This window comes from Maniola hyperantus, chromosome 8, assembly GCF_902806685.2.
Source record: "Maniola hyperantus chromosome 8, iAphHyp1.2, whole genome shotgun sequence".
Lineage (NCBI taxonomy): Eukaryota > Metazoa > Arthropoda > Insecta > Lepidoptera > Nymphalidae > Maniola > Maniola hyperantus.
In genome coordinates this window covers 12,909,730-12,927,407 of record NC_048543.1, presented here as the reverse complement: position 1 = coordinate 12,927,407, position 17,678 = coordinate 12,909,730, and the positions used below count along the sequence as shown (strand labels likewise).

The following is a 17,678-nucleotide window of genomic DNA, read 5'->3' as shown; positions in this document are numbered from 1 at the left end:
TAAACGGTGCCAACGGGACCCTATTACTAATCCACCGCTGTCCGCCCGTCTGTCCGTCTGTCTATTAGTCAGCAGGCTGTATCTCATGAACCGTAATAAACAGAGAGTTGAAATTTTCACAGAATGTCTATGTTTATTGCTGCTATAATAAAAAAATTAAAATGGCACCATGTACATTAAAAAATATCTATAAGTACAGAATCATGTACGATGGTACGAAACCCTTTGCGTGCAGGTCCGACTCGCACTTGACTGGTTTTTATCTTACAGCGAGACGCGGTGGGATCATAAAGCGGTGGGCTCCCAGAAGGACGCCTACGAGTATGACTCGACTTTTGACGATTTTAATTATCAGATGTTATCGATAATGTGACTGATAGCGGAACGTACCTACTTTCTGAGACACTGAGAAAATGTAAAGGTCAAAATCAGACCAAAAAAGTCTGTCACCCATCAAATCTACCGACTTGGGTTAACGTTGCTTAACCCGCTAAATCGGTTTGTATGTGCCATCACAACTAGCTACACCACCCTTGTTAAAATCATCAAGTTCGAAAACACTGAAATGGAGTATTTTTTACAAACTCATACCAATAAAAAAATTGTCAAGTGCAAAAACATTGAAATACTGAAACTCCCTTCAATAAGGAAAAAAGTCAAGTTCAAAAACACTGAAGTAAGTGCTGCAATTTTTTACAAATTCCCTCTCTTATAGGAAAAGGGCTAAAGGAGCATTATGTAAATGGGTTAACAAGAAAGCAATAGATCTTGTGCGAGTGGCACATCCGTGACCCAAAGCGCCGAAGACTACTGTCTGCTCAACCCTGAAGCTATAAATCATGGCATGGATCTTTTAGGAATTTCCTGAAGGGACAAAGGGCTAAGGCGAGCACAAAAGTTCACGCAACTTTACCTAGGTATGTAGAAGGAAATCTATTTAAACGTATGGTAGGCAGTTATTTTCTATCGTAACTCGTTTAAGGACCTCTCTGGCTCAGTGATCTTGCGTTCAAATAAATAAATAAATTATTCTTTAATTTTTTTAGCGAGTGAGAGATAAGACACACTATAGAGGAAGAAAATTATAAGTAACAAACAGAGATCACACACAAGTTCTAACATTACTATGCCTTTCAACTGAGAACCAGTATTGTACCACCAAAATTGTAGTTACAAAGTAATAATAAATTAAGTTACATTATTTTACCACTACGCCTGAGAAGTTTTAGGTTTTGAGTTTGTTATATTTTAATTGCCTAAGGCCTGTTTTTTCGCGAGGCTTCAATTATTGCAGCTAGCACCAACTTTAACGATAAAGCCTTTGGGAGCAGTGCCGCATTGAAACCAACATCATGTACGGGATAAACGAAATTTGCCTAAAAAAATAAGTACAAGGGGTTGTATGTAAAATCAATTTCACACCCCTATAGACTCTGACATACTTCGCAACTCGCACTCAATTCGCTCTGTTTTATCGATACCTACCTTTTCACATCTCGCATTTTTTCTGATGGAAAATTAGTATTTTCGTATCGGTATCATGGTGACATGTTATTAAACACACCTAGACAGAAAGGTAGGTTTATTCAACACTCAGAATGTAAGGGTGGAGCATAATATCTTATATCTTTTCAAAAACCATCATTAGTTCGTTTTCGCTTGAAAATAATATATAATCATAATATACATATACCGCCGTACTCAGAGTCGCTTAATCGTTACTTAAGTTTAGTTAAAACGAGACAGAGCTATATTTCTCACATAAATCTGTCTCGTTTTAACTCAATCTTAAGTACCTAACGATTAGCGACTCTGAGTACGGTGGTCAGACTCCTAATGGAAGATCTAGTAAAAAAGAGTTTGCAAGTAGGTACTTATATATTATGTGATGTAATAAATGAAGTAAAATCAATTTCACAGTCGATTCTCACTCGATTTGCCCTATTTTATCGATGCCTCTTCAGGTCCAACATTTTCCTGATGCGAAATTAATATTTTCGCTGTTTCCGCCTTAACGGACGCGTCGCGGTGTCATGAAACTACACGCACGAACACTCGCGAACCAAATGCGACAAGTCGACCGGGAAATTGACTCAAAAATACACCCGCCCAAATTGAATAGTCGTAAGTGAGTTACGCAAAACATGCTCGACTTGGTACGAGGGTGGTTCCTTGCTTTGTTCCTGCGTCTTGACATTGACGGGTAATTTTTTTTTTTGCTTTTGAAGATTGATTTATATTTAGGCGGAGGAGCTAGGGTGGTTACAGACTAGCGCTTTCTTACTCACAGCGTTAACCATTACGCCATGAAGAGCAACAAAGATCAAATTAGCTCGGTTTGTCACTCACTATGAACAGCCACCTTAACAATGCTAACGTGATTTGGTATTCCATTATTATTAGACTTCACAAGACAATCACGTATGTTTACAAATCTTACTTTAATATTATAAATGCGAATTTGTGTTTGTTTGTTGGTTTGACCTTCAATCACGTCACAAGAGAGTTGCAGACCGACGTGATTTTTTGCATGGGTTTAGTTAAACCTGGAGAGCGACATAAGCTACTTTTTATCCCGGAAAATTAAAGAGACCCCCACAGAATTTTTAAATCCCTAAATCCACGCGGAAAAAGTGCGGGCATCAGCTATAGTCGTTTATATTTTCTAGTTCATTAATGTAAGTACTGTTCCATTTAGGTTTTTCATACTTTGCCTGTATGTCGGTCGACATCAATGGTTGACACTTTACAAAACATTTCACAACTACTTTCATAAATGGTTTCCGTAATGCTTTCGCCGTAATTTGGTTTCCGTTAAAAATGTCAACAGTGAATTTTCACAGAAGCGATTCGTAGCATTAAAACGAAATTTTCTAAACCTTGGAATCTAATAGCAAAGTTTTTTCACTAAAAGCATACTTGTAATTAATTTCACATTTCACACGAAGGTTCCGTAACATCGTACAATATATAACACTGTGTACTTTTTAATTTACATGGCGGCTTTTTTATTATTTGCTGTTATAGCGGCAATAGAAATGTACATACTCTGAAAATTACATTTCTCTAGCTATAACGGTTCATGAGATACAGCCAGATAGACGGACAGACAGCGGAGGCTTAGTTATGGCGTCCCGTTGGCACCCTTCGGGTACGGAACCCTAGAAATGGTTAAAAGGAGACCGTTTTCCGTTTAGAACCTACGTTCCTAATAAAAGTAGGTGATATATTCAGAAATGTGAATAATTTTCAATTTGGCGAGGTGAAACAAAGGACGATGCGTAATTAATGGTCACATCAAAATCCTTTAGATATAAAGCCTTTGCCCCAATTCCGAGGGTTTTATACATGGCCGCCGCTTTGCCCGGCCATAGTCTGTGTCGGCCGCACCATAGCTGGCATGCCATTCGCATAGCTGGCGAGTTTGCGACCAATCAATACGATATAGAGAGACTATTTCGAGAAAGGGCTCCTCTATTCTGATTTGTCATCATTATTGCTCAGCAGGCGATGGAGAGAGCTATGTTTGGAGTTTCTCTACGTGATCAAATCAGAAATGAGGAGATCCCTAGGAGAACTACAGTAACCGACACTACGATAACGGGTTGCGAAGCTGAAGTGGCAACGGGCAGGGCACATAGTTCGGAAAACCGATAAACGTTGGGGTCCCAAGGTGCTGGAATGGTGACCTTGCACTGGAAGACGCAGCGTTGGAAGACCCCCCCAGAAGGTGGACGGACATCAGACGAGTCGCAGGGAGCCGTTGGATTCAGACGGCGCGAGACCTATGTCCAGCAGTGGATGTCTATCGGTTGATGATGATGGATGATTGCTCTGATATCTGCCTTGTTGGTCTAGTGACTAGCTTTTGAGGTGAATCATGCGAGTCGATTATGGAAAAGCTGAGTCGATCACTGTTTTATTGTGTGTACCTTCTAGGCAAGCGCGCTCAGACTTAGACCTCACCATTGCTTTCTTTAAAACATGATTGTCGCTAAGCGCAAGCCTATCATGGAATAAAAAAAAGGTTGTTATTGGCTGAATTTATTGTACACAAGCTTAACGCTTAGTTGAAGGGGAAATCGGAATATTATCATGATTAACATGGCTAATATTCTTTAAAAAATAATTATAATTTCTAAATTGTCAGTTATTCTTTAAAAAAATCAGGAGAATGTTCCAGTTAACTATCGTTGTTCTGACAGAACATTTTTTGTACAAAAATAAAATACTTAAAACGCAGATAAATGTCAGTACTAGTTGTATTGTACGTAGCTTTGTTGACATAAATTGTTCAGAACGACATGGCCCTCGTGCCTCTAAACTAAATCCTTTCCACTTTTGCTATGAATCTTGACACGGTCGGAGTAGCCCGGGGCGGGACAGTTTTTTGTTTTACTTTGTTCTGAATTCTTTGTAAGATACATTTTGTAGGTACATCCTCATAAATATAGATGCGTAGTTCTGATATAGCAAGAAACCTTTTTTGAACAACATTTTTGATACCTACTTAAATGTGTAAGGTAATGAATGCTTTTCTGATGTACGTGTTATCCATCACGTGAACGTATAACTTGAGTAAGTACCTACCGTCTAAGAGTTCTACTAAGATAGAAGAATGCTAAAAAAATATGGTAGAACAGGAACATAACAAAAGCTACGAAGATCTGGCTCGTCCAAACGCTTGTTTTGCCCATATGTTTATACTCTGCGAAGACGTGAACTTTGCGACTGGTCGAGATGAAGTAGATTGATGCTCTGGTGATGTGGTGCTGGAGGCGAATGCTAGGAGTCTCATGGACCGAGTTTGGTACCAACGTCTCTATACTCCAAGAACTCGGCATTAAACAACAACTTTCGGCGTTAGTATACAGAACCGCATATTTTTCTTCGGTCAAGTCTCCCGGCGGCGTGAGAGTGACTCCATCGAGCGTCTTGTCGTGCAAAGCAAGGTCCTCGGCACCAGAGGACGAGGAAGGTCGTCCATGCGATGAACCGATCAAATTAAGTCTGCTCTGGGCGGTCATATGATCATAGGGTTCCCCTAAAAATACAAAAAATTGGCACTCCCAATTTTTCAAAGAGGATTGATGTCCCTTTTTATGTTCAATTTCACTCGTTTTGTTAGGTTTTTTTATATTCATATTTTTTGTATTTTTCAAACAATTACGCAAACAAAAGTCAATATTGTTCCGACTTGAATGCCGCGCACCCTAAATAAGGTATTTTTTAATAACGCCTCCCAAATATTCGGGGGTACGGAGCGTGTGGTCACCCCGACTCGCTGTCAAAATGACACGGGTGATGGATGACGGTTTTTTTTTGTCCTCAATCATCATTTTATTGAAATTGATGGCTTGTTTGGAGCGCTTTTATTCGATAATCGCGTTTACGAGTGGTATTAATGCGGCCGTACAAAACAAACGTTTGCCATTCAATTTGTACGCTCGATATAAAAAATAATATTATTATGTAGAGTAATTGGTACAATGTGTGTTTTCTTATGGATGATGAATTTTCCTTTCATCGTGTAGTCGTATCTAGGATGAAGTAGCGGGCATCATCTAGTCACACTATCACACTAATATTACAAAGGCAAACGTTTCCTTGAATGTGTAAATTTATGTAAATGTGTATGTTTGTTACTCTTTCATGCAAAACTACTGGACGGCTTTAGCTGACATTTGGAATGGAGATAAATAATTATACCCTGGATTAACGTATAGGTTACTTATTATCCCCAAAAATCAAAGAGTTCCCATGGGCTTTTTCAAAAGCTATATCCACGAGAACGAAGTTGCGGATATCAGCTAGTTAAATAAAGTGGGTCAAGGCAAATTATTTATCTTCTTTAAAATTATCTGACCTATTTAATGGGCTTAATGGAAAAATTGTATTCTTCTTCCAAGCGATATATTCTAATATTTGGTAGAACCGCATTAAAATCGTATACATAAAAAGCAAACACAAATAATGGCGGGTTGTGACTTGTTAAAGTGTTAATTAATCATTTTTAAAGTTAACCTGGCTGAGAATAGAACCCAGGATAGATTTCGGAGTATGGAGTAGATATTTTAACCGCTATGCCAAAAAGCTAGAGCAAGTTTAGTAATTCGTGATTCCGTGTTTCGGAACTGCGGCGATTCTAATCTCGCAAAGTGCCGCCTAACTCGATTACTCACAGAACTGTCAATTAGACCAGCCCTTGTGATGTTTCGTCATCAAAGTTAGCCATTGTTATTAGAGAAAATACAATATTTTATTTAATAACTAGTCTATGCTCGCGACTTCATCCACGTAGACTTCAAAATTTTCAACCCGTTATTTTTCTCCCTTAGGGGTTGAATTTTCAAAAATCCCTTCTTAACGGATGCCTACGTCATAATAGCTATCTGCATGCCAAATTTCAGCCCGATCCGTCCAGTAGTTTGAGCTCTGGGTTGATAGATCAGTCAGTCAGTCAGTCACCTTTTCCTTTTATATATTTAGATTAAATACAGGGTGTAATCAGAACGCTAGCAAAAACATAGCGTTATGTTATACTAACTAAACACAATTCAATACCAATAACCATTTGCCTCATTTTGTAGTTTTAGTGATTTAGTATTTTTCAAAGGCCCAATTCCTACTATACTTGTACTCCATTAGACATAGAAGGGTTTAGGCTATAGTGCACCACACTGGCCTAGTGTGGATTAGCAGACTTCACACGTCTTTGAAAACATTATGTTTTCTCACAAATTCATTCATTCATCATTCCTTGTAAGTACTTAATGCAAAATCTTTACGAAAATCGAGAAATTGAATACTTTAATTAATAAAATTAATAAATACCTAATGTTCGACAAAATCACGTGTAATTTAATATCATTGCGTGGGTTTATTAATTAGTAACAATAATGATTTGTACCACAAAGCAAAGGTCGTTGGTACGCGAGGAAACCAGTGATAAAAATGTTTCACTAGATGCGGCGCTTTTTAATAACTATTTTTACATGTTCCATTTTCTAACGGACACCGGTTTCCGCACTCCTGTTATACGTAATTTGCTTCAGACACATTCCATTTTTAAAAATTAAACTTGCGCGATAAATCGAAATTTACGTTATCACATTTAAGTAGGTATAGGTAGTTTTAGTACCTACCTATAGTCTTTTTTTGACTACCCTCGTTAGTCTAGCGGTTTGACTGCAGATGACGAGGTTTTGCGTTTGATTCCAAAAACAGTTAGGTTTGGGGTTTTCTGTTAAGAAATTCTCAGTACTAGCCTGGAGTTAGAACGTTGGCGATGTGTGACCCCCGTGCCTCGGAGAGCACGTAATACGCCGGTCATGCACCTGATCTCTCGCCGATCGGGCTGTGAAACTGTGAGAATAGAGAGTGTGTATATTCTGTCTTAATTTTTTTTAACCTCTATAGAAATTGGCCGTCATGGCCAAAATTCGGTCGGGAAGATATTATTAGCTGAGTCTGTTCTAACTCTATGTTCGTAGAAACGGAGTGCGTCAAGTCAAGTCAAGTCAAATGATTTATTCAAAATAGATAATAAATTACTCTTTTTGATGGTCAGATGTTGGATTTGTAAGATATAGTGGTGATAATTATTACGCAAACTTAAAACTAAAGCTACGAGGGTTCCAAACGCGCCCAGGTCTGAGAAGAGCCCACAACAAACTCAGCCGGGTATTATTTTTCCAGCGTCTAAAGTGGACTACGATTGACAGGAGTGCGGACACCGATGTTCGTTGGATCATGTTGTTACTATGAAACACCGCATCTAGTGGAACACATTTATATCGCTGGAAGAAACCCTAGCCGTGCTAAAGGGGTGAAACCGTACCGATGCGTCGCCTAGCGTTTCACAACCCGCCGTAATTGGAGCGAATTCGTGAACGAGATGAAACACGAATACCTAGAGGTACGAGTAGTTAAATAGAAAAGTTCTAATGCAGTCATCAGTCTAAGGGTCTAGTCAGCTGACAAATATCTTACAGAAGTTAGCTCTGGCAAGTCACTTACTGACGTCACACGGATTGAAAAGCAACGGTGTTTTCTTAGTGAAATACATTACGATTTCAATCCATGTGACGTCACAGTCGGAATTGACATGGCGGGTACGGTATCATGCATTTTGGATATTTGAAGAACAAATAAAAAAGTGAAATCTTTATAATGTAATAAAATTCATTAAGTATACAATTTTATGAACAGAAATTAACATTTGTCGATTGCTTATTGCGTATCTTGTTTATACATTTTTAGATTATTTTCGATCGGTGTAAAATACCGTACCTATTCTTGACTGCTAAAGTTAATTCCATTTTATTGTACATCTATCAAACATTTTACTGTATATTATCTATCAAACAAAATGACAGCCATACATACGGCAATAAATTTTATTATCAGAAATATTTTATCTAATATATTATTCAATTTCGTTTTACGTCTCATTGTGGAAGTGAGTATAAAAAAAAGTATGAAGTTTACTACAATCCATCAAAGATAATAAAAATACGCATTGAGTTGAGAACAGTCATTTTTTCTGAAGTCGGTTATAAAAGTAAATAAAATACCTACTAAAAAATCTGTACATGCTTTTGAACTACGAAGTTCTTATCCGAATTTGTTGCTTGTTTTGAAAATGTATATACTTAAGTATCTTCGGAATCGCCCTTTGAAGACTTTCATTTTGGTATGAGCCCTAATAGAGAGAGAGCCAGCGCGTGGCAGACAGTAAAATTTGGATCACGGTGGCTTTGGGAGATAACAGGTAATACAGGTGTAAATAATCTACGTCAAAGTATGAAGTAATTTTTTTATATTTTCTTTGGAATAGTATTAGAAATTACGTCATGCATTGCCAGACTCGTAGTGTCGTAGCAAACCCCTGCCAGGCAACTTTAAAACTTGAAAGTTTAAGGGTGCCTGGCTGTGGAAGGGGGGGGGGGGGCTAAAGTTTAAAATATATAAAAAATTGACTTTACACTTTGACGTAAGATCATTTACATTTTTTTTTCGTAATTTAGGCACTTAAAATCCATGTTAGTTTTTGAAAATCCAACTCTGTATTTCAGCAAAAAAGTGAATAGGTACCTACTTAAATGTTCTTGCGATTGCTTGCAATAGCCAAAAGTTTACATTGCGCTGGCGAATACAGATCGATCTTGGTAAGGCCCCGAGGCAACCAAAATACGTTTCTAATGAGTCAAGTCTTTGAGTATCGAAATGAGGAACTGAATCTTAGTGTATCAGCGTTGATTGCTGTTTGGGCTGTTGTTAGAAGAGAAACTGAAGCGGAATGTTCCGCTGACGATAAACTTTTGTCAAAATAAACTAAAGTGAGGAAACACTCGGTTTTGATCCTGAATCGACATCTGTTAAATATTAGGCTGCGGGTGACGAGAAATCAAAGATACCTAATGTTTCATAGCCTACCTAGCGTCAAATCTAGGTAACATTTGATGCCTGCCAGTAGATGCCTCAACATTATGTTACAAAAATATTCATGATGAATGATAGCCACCGAAATTATTTTTGTCATTGGTTGGTTATACATTGCTAATTCACTTAGTGACATTAAAATATTTTTTGTAGAAAACCTTCAATGGATTAAAAGTAAACGTCAAATGAGATCAATCACCCCGCAGGGTGCGTTTAGAACACTCGTAGCTTTAGTTTTAAGTTTACGTAATTATTTATCACCATTACATCTTATCCAATATATGAAAAAAAAAATACAAAAATAAATAAAAACCGACTTCAATACCTAGCCACAAACACTAAAAATTAAAAAATAATTTAATTTATTACCGAATTTATTATGTAACAAGAATTAATATAGTTTTATGATAATATTTTGGGGTCGGTGCCAATGGGGTGCCATTGTGGAATTTTATAAAAATATGAAGTCTAGACGATTCGCGCAGCTAAAGCCAATTGGCACCGGCACCAAAAAGTATTAACTCTTGTTACATAATAAATTCGGTAATAAATTAAATTATTTTTTAATTTTTAGTATTTGTGGCTAGGTATTGAAGTCGGTTTTTATATTTTTTGTAAAAAAAAAATATTTTACAATTTTTAGTGGCCCCATTGGTATTAAAAAATATGCTATGCCTGGTTATAAATCTACTGTTTAACTAAGCTATTACACTGATCGCGAGCAATTTACTCTTATCCGTTGAGGAGTTCCATTATCTATCTTCGAAGATGTTCATCAGATCTTCACCAAATTTAAATGGGACCAACTTTGAAGTACACCCTTTCAAACAAAAAAGAATTTTCAAAATCGGTCCAGGCGTCTTCGAGTAATCGGGGAACATACATAAAACATAAAAATAAAAGATTCCGACGAATTGAGAACCTCCTCCTTTTTTGAAGTCGATCAAAAATAGATTATTTCACTCCCCAAATCTGTTGGAGTACTTCCAAATAAAGCGGTACAAGGCTCACGTGCCCCTAAATCCTTTCCACTTCGCGATGAATCTCGACACGGCCGTCGGTCGTGTGAGACGCCCGCGGCGAGGCAGTTTCATTTAACTTTGTTGGGAAATCTTTTTGTCCAAGATCCCAGTGTCGCCAGACGTTACTTATTTTTTTTAAAGAATATTCTTCTTCTCTTCTTCAAGCGCCATCTCCTACCGGAGGTTGGTAATTATTAAGGCTAACTGGATCTCGTTTACTGCTGCCCTAAACAGTGACCTTGAACTCATGTTAAAGAATATTAGCCAAGTTTATTATGTTCAATGCCACTGATTTTAATTTCGCAACGTTTCCGCTTGGAGCGCTGGCTGTAGATGTGTAGACAAACTTGAGCTTTAAAACAAGCCAGTTAAGATCCAGTTTACTATAATGCGGAAGGTTTTCGACACTCGAATACTATCAACGTTGGTGAGACATAAAATCTCGTAATAAGCGAATTTCAGCCCGATCTGTTTAGTAGTTTCAGCTGTGCGTTGATAGATCAGTCAGTCAGTGAGTCACTTCTTCAGTGAGATATTTAAGATCATTCACTTTTCTTAAAGTATGAATGTATAGTTTTACCACTACACTACCGCACACTACTAGTACACACTAGCCTACACATTTTACTTCTCTCAAAAAATAAGGCGTAAGGTCTGGCGGTACCGGGATCTAGAGCTCTATTTCTCCGAGAAATCTTTTGCCGTAGTGACTGGGCATAGTGCGCGTACTCGTAGTTTCGACGTTCTTTCTGGTATAGCACTCGTAACTGTGTGTACGAAAGCAGTAGTTTGAACGATCTTTCTTGTGTAGTTGTGAGATGTAGTTTTCAAGTTATTTTTCATAATAACTCTTAGAGAGTGAGCCAGCGTGTGCCAAACCTTCGTTATTTTATAAAAGCTGAAAGTTTCTCAGCGTAACACGTTCACTTCGTATGGCAACCCCCTGCCAGACGGTCTTAAACTTTAACAAATTGTTAAACTTTAAGGGGGTCTGACAGGAGGTTGCCATAAAACTAAGTGGCTGGCAATGCATGACGCGATTTTTAATACTACTCCGAAGAAATTACAAAAAAAATTAGACCTTACATTTTGAAGTAAGATTTTTTTACATCTTTATTACCTGTTATCTCCCAAAGCCACCATGATCAAAACTTCATAGTCGATGATCGTTGCTCTCTGTGTTGGGGGCAATACGCAGAGAAACTTTCAGATTTTATAAAATAACGAAGGTCTGGCACGTCCTGGTTCTCAGTCAATCTGCGTAGTAGAAGAAAGTAATTTTGAAAGTAGAAAGTTTGAAATACCACTATTTATAAAACCCTGACGTTCTATAACTGGACCTGACGGACGGCATAAAAAATTTTGGAAGCGGTTGGATGACGAAGGCACTCTTTCTATACTGCAGAGTAAACAACAAAAGAATTAAGAAATCTCTCCTGAATAATAAATAATCGATATAAAATTATTTCTATCCATGGCTTTTACCCGCAAAGCAATCTATTCAACTTCGTCGACTCCCCCAGTGTTTACTTTTAAATATTGATTGTCACACATTTGCCACAGTCGGCGGGCCGCGGTTCGCTGTCAAACTAACAGATCGTTTATTTAACTTTACGCAAATCCAACTGTAGTTTTGTATTACTGGCAGTCTGTTTCCGTCCACACGAAAAACTTTTGCATTCAACTTTTGCTTACTCTCAAATCAAAATGTTCTTTATTCAAATAAAACTTCATTTGTACTGTCAAAAGTCTATCTGTTTGTAATGAATCTACGGTCAGTACATTATCATCATCATCATCATTATCATCATCAGCAATTCATCGCCAGCCCACTACTGATTACAGGTCCTTTCAAAATGAGAAAGCTTTGGCGATAGTCTACGCTGGCCAAGTGCAGAGTACACACAGAGACTTCACACACCTTTAAAAAAAAAATTATGGAGAACTTTCAGGCATGCAGGTTTCCTCAAGATGAACGGTATGTATCCTAATTGTGAAAGTGTATTTGTTTGTTGGTGGGTCTTTTAATCATATCGCAACTCACAACAGAGCAACGGATCTACGGATTTTTTGTTTGGATATAATATGTACTTGAAAACCATGGAGAGTGATGTAGGCTACTTTTTATTAAATGAACAAGTTCACACAGAATTAAAAAAAATATAGTAAAACCACGCGCATGAAGTCGGGGAATTTATAGGACCTTCTAAAAATTTAAATCTATTGCTAGAGTTCTATCACGGATACGAGATGTTTTCCTTGCTCTTATCAAAAATATTCTCTTATTCCTTTGTCTGACGGCTAAAATGTAGGTAACGACAACTATTTGTGTTAGAACACAAGAAATTTTCATAGGAAGACGTACGTTCGTACAAATACGCAGTGGAATACGTTCAATAATCCTGTAAAGTCAATAAACTCACGCCGGTGGGGGAAACTTTTCCCGTATTTCTTTTAAACTCCAACAAACGTGGGAAACTTTCTCCTCTTATGATATTAGTGGGGGCTTAACGTAAATACTATTTGAATAAAGCCTTAAAAACGTACATTTGTGAACGGAGAAAACCCTTTTGTTTTTTTTTTGTCTAACAACCACTGATATAAACTTAACTTAACTTGATTTAACTTATTTAGTAATTAATTTAATTGTTATAGATTTTAGGTACGCAAAGAATGTCTTAGTTTAAGTTTTACTATTTAGAAGTTCTAGTTAAGCATGTTGAGTTAGCCTGTAAGTGAATATACATTGATAGTCCTAAGTTTATATAAGTCGTCATAATTAGTTTTCTTTGTATACCGTTGGCTTCCTATTAAATAAAATAAAATAAAGATATGAAATTCCAAAGTAGCGCTTTCCAAAAAGTCGAGCAAGCAACTGGGATTTGATAATACTTGTACGAGTAGAAGTATTTGTCGTGATTTTTGTAATTTTTTAATAATATATTAGACTAGCTAATGCCCGCGACTTCGTACGCGTGGATTTAGGTTTTTAAAAATCCCGTGGGAACTGCTTAATTTTCCGAGATAAAACGTAGCCTATGTCACTCTCCAGGTCTTAAACTATACCCATGCAAAACATCAGGCCGATCTGTTGCTCCGTTGCGACGTGATTGAAGGACAAACCAACAAACTAATACACTTTCGCATTTATAGTAGGGGTAGTGATTGCAAGGTGAGCAGTTCAATTTTTTTTGAGAAATACGGACTGATTATTATCCACGAAGAAAAGATAAAACGTACCTAACCAATTATTATTACTAAAATACATCACAAAATCCGGGGACAACAAATGCCCTGTTATAATCACAAATTGTGTTCTTGTAGCCATAATGTAGCAAATCTGTTGTAATTTAAAATTTATTTTTGCCACAACACAAAACAGTTACTAAAAAAAAATATGGTGTTTTTTCTCATTGCACTTCTTTTTTTCACGCTAGACTAAGCAGATGGTTTGCATACGGATATCTATACTTTTTATATCAATGGCAAAAGGAAATAAATTTACCGAAAATCTTTCGGCGAATATTTGATTCAGTTTTTAAGCCGCTTACGCTAAGCCAGATGTGGTAAAGGTTTCTTGGCACAATGTACCGTACCTAGTACCTACCTACTATCTGGAATATTGATGTAGTATCCTTGCTTTACAGGATTTATTAAGGGATTTCCTTTGTTTAAACTAAAAAATATTTTCTTCTTATTATATAGAAGATCTCATCTAATCCATACTAATATTATAAATGTGAAACTGGGTCTGTCTGTCTGTCTGCTAGCCTTTCACGGCCTATCCATTCAACCGATTGAAACTTGGTACAGCGATAGCTTGCATCCATAGGACATAGGCTACTTTTTATCCCGGAAAATCAAAGAGTTCCCACGGAAAAAACCTAAATCCACGCGGACGAAGTCGCGGGCATCATCTACATAGTTTACAATATTAGAGTAGGTGCCTATAGTACGGACAGGTTATGACTGTAATCGGGGTAGGGACGCCACGCACATCCGCACAGCCCCAGCGCTATCCCGGTGCGGGCGAGAGCGGGTGACGTGCGGGTGTGCGGGGCGTCCCCCGCCTTACACCCCGATGGCCATCTTGATTCTCGACTTGTCGCTGTTGCTGTTTATAAAGCATCTAGTTACAAACAAAAGGACCTCCAAACTCACTCCTTAAGCCAAACGTTCACGAAATAACAATTAACGGGTTCAAACAGACTCGCGATAAGAACCCCGGAACGCCTTTCTCTGGCCCGAAATCATTGAGTGTACAACGCTTAGAGTAACCATTCTCTAGCAATGATACCGCAGACGCTGCTAGAAAATTAATTGAGATAGATAGAGTTTATTTCAAGTGAAAGAAAGAAAAACGTTTATTTCTTAAATTGTGCCACACATCACGTGTTATACCTTAGAGTTGGTTATCCCGGGTTAAAAGTGAATAATGCGCATTATATCTACTACTATTTTCAGGAGTACACAAACGTAGATAAGTTTATCCCAGACATTGACTTATATATGACTTCGTAAGGACAGGGCCATTGAACAAGCAAAATGACACTGACTCATTGGTCCTAAAATGTTTATTTAGCACCAATGCAACCTCGGTGACGTCTGGATTTTAAACGGGCCATTCATTAGTATGTAAAAGGTAGCGCTGATTTATTTGGTTACAAAACCGTGAAAATTTTGTTCGCTTGGGCATATCTTGTCATTTATACCGATGATCCTAGACCTTTTCGGGCTTTTCAACCACTTTCACCCAATAACAAAAAAACAATTCTTTTTGTTTTTTATTATTATTGTGTGATTCAATTATTGGATTTCTGGAGGAGAAATTCGGAAATTTACGATTTCGAAACTGTTTCCGTCGTTCATGTTTCCATCGACTACGATAACTAGATAACAGTAGTTACAACTAACTATAGCTATACCGGAAAGGACATGCAAAAAAGATATTTGCAAATCAGTACAGTACATGGCCGAACCTGATGAACATCGACCTTTAGAAAGAGACAGTCGGCTAATTTCGGCTTCGTAGAGCGTTATCTCTGTCGCAAACTACCTATGTGACGTTTTGTCGTGGTTTTCTCAGTCGTTGTTCAAGTGCGACGGGGTGCGGTCGCACGACGGTAAGTAAGGTTTACTTTTTTCCTATTGAGGTATGGAACCATAAAAATTGTATTTTATACAAAAAATAAAACAAATCATCAAAATAAACAAATCATAATTGTTTAAACAGCTCCTAATAGATTAGACTATTAGTATTTCTTGCGATAGAGATAACGCTCTACGAAGCCGAAATTAGCCAACTGTCCCTTTCTAAAGATCGATGTTCATCACTTTTGGCCGCGTACTGTACAGCTACTCTAAGGGTTATATACTCGATGTCCGAAAGCGATAAAACTCATAGTAACGAGTATTATACTCACTTATGTGCGCCAGCTTGCCGTCTGTTGAGCACCTGCAATGAATACGGTTTAATCTTTAATTGTGCCAATCGTGCGGGATTTCTATTCTCTTATACAAAGGTTGGAGAGTTTTATGTAACCTTTATAGGACCTACAGGAGACAATGCACCTTTTCTAGTTGCAATATACATAACTACGTGACAGGTCGAGATGGCAAGTGGGGTGGGAACGTCCCGCACACCCGCACAGCCCCCGCGCTAACTCGGTGCAGGCGAGTGCGGGCGCTGTACATACTTCGATTGTCATCTCAACCTGTCGCGTACTATAACCTACCTATATTACTTTGAGAAAAGCTGAATTGTGTTAGATATTCGTATAGGTCTACTTTTCTTACACGTCTGGACACGTTTCTTGAATGAGATTCTAGATCTGTGCATGGCTGCAGTCACACTTGTACTTGTACTAATATTATAAATGCGAAAGTGTGTCTGTCTGCTAGCTTTTTACGGCTCATCCAATTAACCGATTTTGATGAAATTTGGTACAGATATTCCTTGCATCCCGGGGAAGGACAAAGGCTACTTTTATCCCAGAAAAGCAAAGAGTTCCCACGGGATTTTAAAAAACCTAAATCCACGCGGACAAAGTCTCGGGCATCATCTAGTAAAATATATAAATTATAAGAAGATGACTAGAATATATTAAACGATACAAGTCAGTAATTTCCTAAAACACAGGTGTATACCTAGCTTAGGGACAGTCGATTTTTCTGTATATCTACCTACTTAACAAATTGGTTTGTTATTATGTATAAGTATGTATTAGTTCTCGTAAGTAAGTATGTACAATTGTACCTATGTTTTTTGATCAATAAATAATTTATTTATTATTATTATTATTAATTATTATTATGCTTATATGCAAAATTTGTAATGAAGCGTTCACGTCACTTGCAAGATGAACCCCTGATCGCGATAAGGGAAAGTGATGACAGATGCTCCGCGAATCAAATAATGAGCGAACCGCGAGTCTGAGCCGTTCTCACCCCTGTTAACGAGGAAACTTCAGCTTTATCCAATGTTCCTATCATTTACGGGTGCGATTTGAGAGTAGCGGTTTTTATTTAACAACAAAACAGTAAGAAATAATTTTATTCTTGAAGAATGGACACGTGACGGATAGACGGACGGACGGACAGACAGACAGACAGACAACAAAGTGATTATATAAGCGTTCCTTTTTTCTTTTTGAGGTCATAAAAACTGCCTATTCTGGCATTATACATCCGTGATGCAATACAAGAGCGGGGTAGCTCCTACAAAACCCCGAAGCCCTCCACAAAAGCATAAAGGTATGATTCCGAATCACGCTGCACGCAGCAGTGCTGCCGCAACAGTGCTGTCACCAGCTGTCACAGTCCTGTCGCGGCACTACTGGTTCCCATACAATCTCTATAAGCTTATATGACATTACATTCCGAGCTAGGCAGCAACGTTCCGCTGTCGCGGCAGCGCTGCTGCCTGCAGCGTGGTTCGGAATCATACCTTTATTAGATTGCATGCGATGCGATGCTAAGAATCGACGCGTGAACGCAACCGTAACACACGCCTGGAACTGTGCCAGAGCTGGTCATTCATCACTATACGACCAATAGCGTTTTAGTAGAGCGGAATAAAGCCAAAGATTAGTCTAGGCGTTGGACGTTGGACGTCAGTTCCGTGCCATTTGAAGTGCAGCTATTATTATGAAGTATGAGTTTCGAATTTGATTACCTTTAGTGACTCAAGAGGGAATGCATATTATCAGTACC

The 17,678-nt window shown here is 38.0% G+C and overlaps 1 protein-coding gene across 5 annotated transcripts in view; it reads right to left on the bottom strand.

Moving 5' to 3' along the window:
* LOC117984500 (CUGBP Elav-like family member 1) overlaps positions 1 to 17,678 on the bottom strand; it is a 462,287-nt gene that overhangs the window by 409,947 nt on the left and 34,662 nt on the right. For 3 of the 5 annotated variants that reach the window (XM_069500135.1, XM_034971131.2, XM_069500136.1), the window contains exon 2: positions 15,890 to 15,921. The exons of the other annotated variants lie outside the window; for them this stretch is intronic. The gene's annotated coding sequence lies outside the window, so the exon portion shown is untranslated. The remainder of the gene's footprint in view (positions 1 to 15,889; positions 15,922 to 17,678) is intronic. 5 annotated transcript variants of the gene reach the window in all.